Genomic DNA, 10669 nt, shown 5'->3' on the forward strand with positions numbered 1-10669 from the left:
AATATGGATTATGAAATTAATAAAATATATAATGCATTTACGAAAATAAAGAAAAATATATAAATATATATATATATAGATTATAAAATATGTATTAAAATATAAGTATATATATATATGTACATATATAAGTTATAAAATAAATATATAGATTATGAAAATAATGATTACATATATAAGTTATAAAAAAATTAAATAAAAATTATAATTATATTATTGAAATTAATTAATTCTCTAAAAAATAACAAAAAGAACTAATTTGAATTGGAGATGGAAATTTGGGGCAAATCCGCAAACAAATGCAGTCTAAGGGACCATATTGAACACGCGAATAACATAGAGGGGCTGGAAAGGAAATTCTCCCTTTTCCCCCTAAAACGGTGTCGTTCAAATAGGACTAAATTAAAATCAAAAATAAATTAAAGGGGTAAATTTTTAAAATAAAAAACTTAATTGCAAAAACATTAAAAAGCGAAGGGGCTAAAAGCGCAATTTACCCTTCTGCATAAAAACACGCAGATCTTAGGCCAAGTCGGGTTGGATTTGGGTCGGCCTCCCCAAAACGATGCCGTTTTGGGCATATGGGTGCTCTCGTAAAACGGTACCATTTTGGTACCCTATAAAAGCCCCAATCTTTCCAAAAAAATCATTTTAAAGCCATTTAAAAAAAAACTTTCAAAAAAACTCTTCCCCCCAGTTCATCCGGCTAGGGCCCAGGCATCGACCGATCGTCGGCCACCGCGCCGGCTGCCGATCTCTAGTGACGGCACCGCCATTTACGGTGGCCAGAAAAGGGAAAATGAGTTATTCGGTCCTTTTGAAGCCCCTAAACTCAAATCTGGCACCAAAACCCTCAAAATACTGCTGAAAGAGCCCCAAATCTTCGAGAAACCTTTCGATTTCTGGCCGTCTATCCTCGGAGACGACTACCTCGACCGTCCACAGCGATCTGGGCACCACTAAAGGTTGTTTTTTTCCTCTTTACTTTGTTTTATTCGTTTGTAAAAAAAATATAACAGTAGACAAAAATAAATAAAAATTGTAAGTATCAACCTTTTTGATCGATTTTGCTCTTCGTATTGAACTCTCGATTTCGCTGTGAAAATAATAGCTTTTTTTTTATTAATTTTCGAATCCGTTTTACAGTATATCAATGGCTTTTTTATAGCCGAAATATCAACAACATAAAGAAACAAATCTTTTTGATTTATTTGATTTGCAAATCTTCGATTTTCTTGCCATATATTGTTTCTTACTTTTCTTGCCATGTAGGTACGGGCTAGGTGGCTATGGCGCAAACATTCACCTTAGAAACCCTAGGGTTTCTTGAATATATTTTGGGCCACTGTAATTTGGGCCACTGTTCTTGTATTTTGGGCCTCTGTATTTTGGGTTTGGGTTTTGGGCCCATTTTATTGTAAAAGGATTGTTGTATTTGGACTGTTTTATTTGCTTCATGAAGGCCGGGCAAATTGGACCAATTACAGCTGCCCTTCTTTGCTCATTATCGTGTAGCGGGAATGGAGCAAAGACTTTAAAAATGCCCAATTTTGCCCGGTCATGCTGGACCTTGGCACTCTTCTTCTTCAAGTAGCCACATTCCTTCTTCATAGGTATAGGAACTAGTGCTTCAATCTACTCCACTGCAATGCCAGGGAAATGGGATTTGTACATTGTAGTTTTTCAAGAGAACAAAATTTGCTATCCTTAATCTGCTCCATTGCAACTTCAGGGAGATAAGACTTATAGCTTCAACTTGATCTACTGCAACTTAAAAATAAATTTGATGCGATCTGCTCTACTGTAATTTCAGAGAGATAAGATCCATTGTTCTAATCCACTCCACTACAACTTTAGGGAGATAGGATTTGTTTATTCAGTTTGCCCCACTGCAATTTCAAGGGGATAAGACTTGCTTTCTTGAGTCTGCTCCACTGCATCTTCAGGGAAATAAGACTCGTTTTCTTGGGTCTCCTCCACTACATCTTCAGGGAGATAAGACCTGCTATGATCTATCACTTTATTCCGCTTCACTGCAACTTCAGGGAGATAGGATAATTGGCTTTAATCTGCTCCACTGCAACCTCAGGGAGATAAGATTCGCCATCTTGGGTCTGCTCCACTACAACTTCAAGGAGATAAGACCTGATATGATCTACTCTACTGCAATTTCAGAGAGATAAGATCTATCACTTTAATCCGCTCCATTGCAACTTCAGGGAGATATGATTATTGGCTTTAATCTGCTCCACTGCAACTTCAGGGAGATAAGATTCGCCATCTTCAGTCTGCCCCACCTCAACTTCAAGAGGGTAAAACTTGCTTACCTAAGTCCACTCCACTGCAGCTTGAGGGAGATAAGCCTTGTAGCTTTACTGATCTGTTCTCTGGGGAACATGACCTTTAAAATTCATTTTATGAACTTAATTATGCCTAGTGATTAGGATGTCATGATCAAAATGAATAAAATGCTCCTAACTAGACATGTATCAATGACATTTGAATGAATACAGAATAACATTTCTTCTGAAAATGATCTTTCTTTATCATTTAGGTTGTCATCACTCAAAATTTATTAAGGTTTTATCGCTGACGTGCTACAACGCCCTTTTTTCTTGGCTGGTGTCTCCCAAGCAAAACTTAGTCAAATTGTCCCACTATATCTTTCTTTCGTTGTGACCCAAAGGTAGAAAAATCTAGTTTTTCCTCAATCTTCTGCTATCGTAACTCAAGGATGTAGATCATGAAACTCCTTGGTCCTTTACACCATTCCCCGGGTGTCATACTAAATTCTTATGCACAAATGAAGAATTTCATTTCTAAAGGGAACTTCTTCCTATCCCTTGAAGCTTTGTCACCAATCAAGATTTCTTGTCATCTCGTTCAATCAACATTTGGACAACAAAATCCGAAAGAACAGTCTTAATTTAGACTTTTCCTTCTTAGACATTTCAACTTTTAAACTTGGTGCGTTCTAAACAATAGTCCTGTTTCAGGTTACTGTATTATTTAGAAACTTCAAGAGTAATATGCAAAAATTCCTTTGTGAAAGTTTATTAGTCCATTAATCATTATTCTAATGCAACATGCTTGCACAAAGATCAAAATACTGACTAAGAAATGAATTAATTCTGGGCATAGCTCGAATTCAAAAAAAAAAAGAATTTATTAATAGCAAGTGTCTTGAAAAGAAAAAAGTATTCAAGAACAGCAAAGAATAAAGTATTGCAAGAACAAACAAATTTTGTACAAGTAATATAAAGAGTAGATGTCTCAGATATCGCAACTTAAACTTCTCCGTGCAAACTAAGAACCATTTTGAATTTAACATGTGTTTAGGAGGTCTACAGTACTTCGTCGATGCCCTAAGATGTCGCCTACCCTTTCCTGTTGATTTAGGTATAGCAAGATCATCATATGCCCTAATCTGATCAATATTTGAGCCGCCCTTTTCGGGTTTTCAACTCAAATCCCCTTTGGTCTAAAGGCGCCCTTTGCGGGTTTTCACCTTGGCCTCTCCTTTTTTTTTTCGTGGTTCAAAGCGCCTTTTACGGGTTTTCACTTTGATCCCACATTTTCCTTCAGGTGAAATATTTCTTGACTGAATCTAAGTTTACAGGATTTGGAAAATTTTTATCATCCATCTCACTCAAAATCAAAGCTCCTCTAGAAAAAGCCTTTTTTACAACATAAGGTCTTTCCCAATTTGACATCCATTTCCCTCTAAAATCCTTTTGTAAAGGGAGGATCTTTTTCAACACCAAGTCCCCCTCATGAAATTCTCTGGGACAAATCTTTTTGTTATAAGCTTGCATCATTCGTTTCTGGTACATTTGACCGTGACGAACAACTTTTAGTCTTTTTTCTTCTATCAGGTTCAACTGATCATACCGAGATTGGATCCATTAAGCCTCATCCAACTTTAATTCAGCCAATACCCGGAGAGAAGGGATTTCAACTTCAATGGGTAAAACTGCCTCCATCCCATAAACCAAAGAAAAAGGCGTTACCCCAGTAGAAGTCTTGATAGATGTTCTATAAGCAAGAAGAGCGAACGGTAATTTCTCATGCCAGTCCTTGTAATTTTCAGCTATTTTCCCCATAATTTTCTTGATATTTTTGTTGGCCGCCTCCACTGCACCATTCATTTTTGAGCGATATGGTGATGAATTATGGTGTCTAATATTGAATTGACTGCAGACTTCCACTATTGTGCTGTTATTTAAATTCAGCGCATTGTCAGATATGATTCTTTTAGGTATTCCATATCGACATATGATTTCTTTTTTCAAGAACTTACTGACTGCTGACTTCGTGACATTAGCATATGAGGCTGCTTCTACCCACTTAGTGAACTAGTCAATAACCATGAAAATGAAACGATGTCCATTAGAAGCCTTTGGCGATATTGGCCCAATGACATCCATTCCTTACATGGAGAAAGGCCATGGAGAAGTCATAACATGAAGAGGTGAAGGAGGCGTGTGTATTATATCCCCATAAATTTGGCATTTATGGCAGTTGGCATAATTGAAGCAATCTCTTTCCATGGTGGACTAGTAATATTCGAATCTCATTATCTGTCTTGCCATGGTGAATCCATTGGCGTGCCTTCCACAAAAACCCTCATGGACTTCTTCTAAAATTTCCTTAGCTTCTACAGCATCCACGAATCTCAACAGTACTCGATCATTTCCCCTTTTGTATAGAATCTCTCCATCTAAGACATAGTCAATAGTTAGTCTCCTCAATGTCCTCTTATCATTCTCCATTGCCTGATTAGGATATTCGCAATTCTTCACATATAATAATATATCTTGGTACCAAGGACGATTATCATTCTCCACTTCTTCAATACTGTAGCAGTGGGCCGAGATTTCATAAATACTAATTTGAATGGGCTTCATGTCTTCTAATTTGTTCACTTTAATCATGGAAGCTAATGTAGCCAGAACATCAGCCATCTGATTTTCTTCTCGTGGGAATAACAAAAGGTAATGTTGTCAAACTCTTCAATCAATTCCAGAACCAATCTCCGATAACGAATTAACTTGGGATCTCTCGTTTCCCATTCCCCTTTTAGTTGGTATATTACCAATGTCGAGTCTCCATATACTTCTAGCGTCTTAATTTTTCGCTCTATGGCTGCCTGGATACCCATGATGCAAGCTTCATATTCAGCCATGTTATTGGTGCAATCAAAGTCCAATTTACTGGTGAAAGGATAATAATCTCCATTTGGAGATACCAGGATTGCCCCAATCCCATTACCTACCGCATTCGAAGCTCCGTCAAATTTTAACCTCCAAGAATGATTTTCTTGAGAATCCTCTTCAGTATTTGCTACACACATCAAGTCTTCATTCGGGAAATCAAAGTCCAGAGGTTCATAGTCTTCTAAAGCTCTACTAGCCAAGAAATCTGCTATCGCACTCCCTTTGATGGCCTTTTGACTTACATATACTATATCAAACTCGAAGAGCAAAATTTGCCATCTAGCCATCCTCTCATCCAACGCAGCTGATTCCATCATATACTTTAAATGGTCTAATTTTGAAATTAGCCAAGTCGTATGGTAGAGCAAGTATTGCCTCAACCTCTTTGTCGTCCAAATCAGGGCACAACATAATTTTTCAATAGATGAATATCTCATTTCACAATCAGTGAATTTTTTACTGAAATAGTATATCGCCTTTTCTTTCTTTCCAGTCGCGGCATGCTGACCCAACACACATCCCATGGAATTGTCAAACACCGTTAAATACAAAATCAATGGTCTATCCGGGCTAGGTGGCGACAGCAGTGGAGTATTTGATAAGTATTACTTTATCTTTTCAAAAGCTTCCTAGCACTCTTCATTCCAATCACCTGGATTATATTTCTTTAGAAGACGAAATATGGGGTCACATTTCTCGGTCAACTGTGAAATGAACCGAGCAATATAATTCAGTCTTCCTAAGAAACCTCGAACTTTTTTCTGAGTACGTGGTGGCGGTAAATCTCGTATTGCCTTAACATTGTTGGGGTCAATCTGGATTCTTTTTTCACTGACTATGAAGCCCAACAACTTTCCTGACCTGGCTTCAAAAGTGTACTTTGTTGGATTAAGCTTGAGCTGAAACTTTCTTAGTCTTAAGAACAATTTCCTTAGGACCTGTACATGTTTCTCCTCTGTTCTGGATTTGGCAATCATATCATCAACATAAACCTCAATCTCCTTGTGCATCATGTCATGGAACAAGGCTACCATGGCTCTCTGATATGCTTCTTCCGCATTCTTTAATCCGAATGGCATCACTTTATAGCAAAATATTCCCCACAAAGTAATGAATGTAGTCTTTCCCATATCTTCAGGATGCATCTTTATCTGATTATATGCTGAGAAACCATCAATGAAAGAAAACAGCGAATATCTCACCGTATTATCCACCAAAGTATCAATATGTGGCAATGGGAAATTGTCTTTTGGGCTTGCTTTGTTCAAATCTCTATAATCTACGCACATTCGTACTTTTCCATCTTTTTTAGGGACTGGAACAATGTTGGATATCCATTCAGAATATTTGACTTCCTATAAACACCCAGCATCAAACTGCTTCTTGACTTCCTCTTTTATTTTAAGCACAATATCAGGCCTCATTCTTCTAAGCTTCTATTAAACTAGCTTGCAATCCCCCCTTATAGGTAGGCGATACACTACAATGTCAGTGCTCAATCCGGGCATATCTTGGTATGACCATGCGAAGACATCTTCTAATTCTTAGAGTAATTCAATGAGGTCTCATCTTGTCTCTACGGAAATCTCAGTTCCAATTTTCACATCTTTTCCTTTTTCCAAGCTCACAATTTCTATTGATTCCTTGTGAGGTAGGATTTGTTTTTCTTCCTGTTCTACCATCCTCAACAAGTCCAAAGGTAAACCACAATCTACGTCACCTTCAAAGTCATGCGATCCTTCTGAACACATGTTTCGTTCAAAAGAAAACTCTGAGTTTGTATCGGCGTCATTCACGTCGTTGATATATAAGGCCCTATTATAGTTACAAAAGAATGTATGAATTTACGTATAATTATTTGTGCAATATGATTATAAATGAAAGAATGAGTTAATATATTTACTCGTATGAAAAGACTGAAAGAATATTTGCTCGAAATACTTACAAAGATGTATCTTATTAAAATAATGATGTTTGAACATAAGCCTATTTCACAAAAGAGTTAATAATGCTATACTCACTGTGCTTCAAAAATTTGAGAAATTCCATAGCTTCTTCCTCTTTCACTGGCTTGTTGATGGATAACACAGGCTCAGCTATTTTCTCCTTATTTTGTTCCACTGTTATGGCCCTTCCTTTCACTAGTTCTGGATAAGCACCTATACCCTGATCCTCTGTAATCTCCTTTCTAGGGACAGTTGTATTGCACTCGTAGTTCCACCGAACTTTCCTACTATCTTGGTAAGAAAAGGTTGCAGGTTTCTTAATTATGATATTTGGCCTTACTGGTGTTCTCACTTTATCATTCTTTGGTCGCGAGATGATGAAGACAGGATGAGTTACTTTTGGGACCTTCATTGATTCCAATACGCATATACTTCCTTCTTCCTTAACTTCTTCGTAAAACTCCACTTCTTTGTCATCCATCATGCCTTGAACTAAGGCTCTGAATTCTGTACACTCTTGAATTTCGTGTCCCTCATCGTTATGGGACTCACAGTAGTTTTTTACCTTTCCAAAGCTTCTTTTCAAATCCAAAACAAACACCCCCTTTCTACCATCTTCTTCCAAACCCATTTTAAAGGAATTTTCACTTCTGCGATAACTTTCTTGATTCTTCTACCCATATCTCCATTTATCATGTTCACTCCATTATCATTATGAATAGGCAACGGGTTCTCAGTACTGGGCAAATCATCCAATTTAACAATTCCCATGTCTATAAGTATTTCAACCAACTTTTTAAACGCCGTACAATTTTTTATGGAATGCCCCATGATTCCCACGTGATAATCGCATTGTGCGTTTGCATCGTACCATTTGGGGTACGGAGGCTGTAGAGGTTTTAAGTAGTAAGGGGAAACAATGTGTGCATCAAATAAATTTTGATACAGCTCCCTATACGACATTAGAATTGGCGCAAATTAAAGCTTCTCCGTGTTTTGTCTTGTGTCAGGTCCCTGTTTTGATGAACCTTGTTGGTTAACAACCACCTTTCTCGGCTGATTCATCGTAATCGTTTTTGAATAACCCTTGCTATATGAACTTGTGTTATTGACCTCATTTTCTTTCTTCTTCGAGGCCGACTTTCTGCCACTTTCTCCAGCATCAATCTTCCCACTTCTGATAGCATTTTCTATCATTTCACCATTAATAACTATGTCAGAAAAGCTTTTCGTGGCACTTCCTAACATATGTGTGATAAATAGGGCTTTCAATGTGTTAACAAAAAGCATTGTCATCTCTCTTTCTAGAAGAGATGGCTGAACTTGGACGGCAACCTCCCTCCACCTCTGTGCGTATTGTGTAAAACTTTCACTGGGCTTCTTTTCCATGTTTTGTAGAGTGATTCTATCAGGTACCATGTTGGTTACATGAATGTACTGCTTTATGAATGCCTGTGCTAAATCTCTCCATGAATTAATCTTCGTACGGCTCAATTGATTGTACCACTTGGATGCTGCCCCTATGAGGCTATCTTGGAAACAATGTATCAACAGTTGGTCGTTATTAACATATCCAGTCATCCGCCTACAAAACATGGTAATATGAGCTTCGGGGCCACTAGTTCCATTGTACTTCTCAAACTCTGGCATTTTGAACTTGTAAAGGAGTACTAAATCTGGAACCAAGCTTAGTTCTTTAGCATCAATCCCATGGTAGCTCTTAGTACTTTCCATCGCTCTAAATTTTTCTTCCAGCCATTTATACTTTTCTTCTAACTATTTTGGCAATTTATCCTTCATTTTTTCTTTTCCAGCTGCTTTATCGAAGTTAGGGATAGCAGGATTAACAAGGTTGTCTCCGGGGTTAGAGCCTGATCCAGCTTGAAAATTCATTGGTGTTGTAGCACCAGCTTGAAACTCCTGAGGCTTGATTGTGACAGAAGATTTATGCGGATATGCCTCAACATGCTGAGGGGTAAAGCTAGGGGGATAAACAGGTCCCTCACTGTCTCCTTCTTCAACATTGAACATAGAGCCCTTTCATTTATCAGTTTCTCCAGTCAACAACTGAGTTAACTGAGTCATCATTTTCCCCTGAGATTCCATCATTTTGTCCATCATATTCTGCTGAATCTTCTCGAGCTGCTCTTTCATTTGTTGTTGAAGCTGATCCTGCATTTCTTTTTGGAACTGTTCTAGCCTTTCTATCCTTTGGTCCATGTCTTTAGTTTTTGCTCGAGTACCGTAGCGATGTTTGGTGGTTGGTTTCCAGATTAACTGAAGAATGATTTATATCAATTAGAATCTTTTAATATTTTTTAATACATATGAAGCAATGCAATGCATGAAATGAATGCAAAAAAGGCGTCAATTTTGATTCAATTCCATTTAGGAAAACTTTACTAGAAAATAAATTTCTTTACATAAAGTGAATTACAAATAAGGCTTTGCCCTACTACTCAGAACTCTAATCTTTCTAAGTAACAAAGCTAACTCTTGCCCCCGATCTGACTCTAACTCATACCTCACGCTCAGCATGTCAGCCTGCACCGCTAAAGTCTGTTTGTGATCAGCCACTTCTTGAATCTGGACCACAGCTTCCCTCATAATATGATCTCTGCTCCTAACTTTATTCTGAAAGTAATGAAGTTGTTCATTATTACGACTTTCATTTGCTTCCAATTACTCAATCTGGATCTCACAATTTTGCAATGCCGTTTCTAACTCTTCTGTTCTTTTCTTCATTTCCTCAATCTTGCTAAAGTTTGCTTTCAACTCTATTGCGGAGTTTCAATTTCGATACTGACAAAGAGATCTTTCCAACTCGGTCACCCTATCCTTTAATTCACATTTTTCTCTTTGGCTATCTGACAAACTCTTTTCTAAAGCCTCGTTTCGCATCTGCACCTCTTGGAATTTTTGTTCCCATCTATCGGCTTTGTCCTTTTCTTCTTGAATTTCTGCTCGCCACTGTTCTGAAGTTTTTCCCAGCCCGATAGTTTTCATTAACAGTCGTAACTTTTTATAATCTGCTTTCAAACTATCCAACTCCTTCTCAACCTTGTTTTTCTATTTTCTTAATTTCTTAGTTTCGAGCTATTAAACGTCTATGTCTAATCTTAAGTTCATCTTCTCTTCCTCCATTTGTTCTATCTTCCTTTCCAAATCCGCATTTCTTCTTTCAAAATCTTGTCTTATGATTTCCAACTCAGAAGGGACGACCCGCAAATATTCCTCTATTGACTGGCTATTTTCCTGATTTGACTTGGGTGTGTTATCATTGATCCTCCTAACCCACCATTCATTATACTCAGGAGTTGTCATCGGACCCACGGCTAACCTCTTCATCCAGCGAGTTTGCTTCATGCACTGGATATCTCTTGAATCTTTTTTTTATAACCATCATCCCTGTATGATAATTCACAATCAGCTATTCCTTAGGTCGCAGGTATAAATTGCCTTGACCTATACTGCCTTAGCACTAGTAAATGGGACATATCCAACAGC

The sequence above is a fragment of the Gossypium raimondii genome, chromosome 1 (genome assembly GCF_025698545.1).
Source record: "Gossypium raimondii isolate GPD5lz chromosome 1, ASM2569854v1, whole genome shotgun sequence".
In the NCBI taxonomy this organism is placed as follows: Eukaryota; Viridiplantae; Streptophyta; class Magnoliopsida; order Malvales; family Malvaceae; genus Gossypium; species Gossypium raimondii.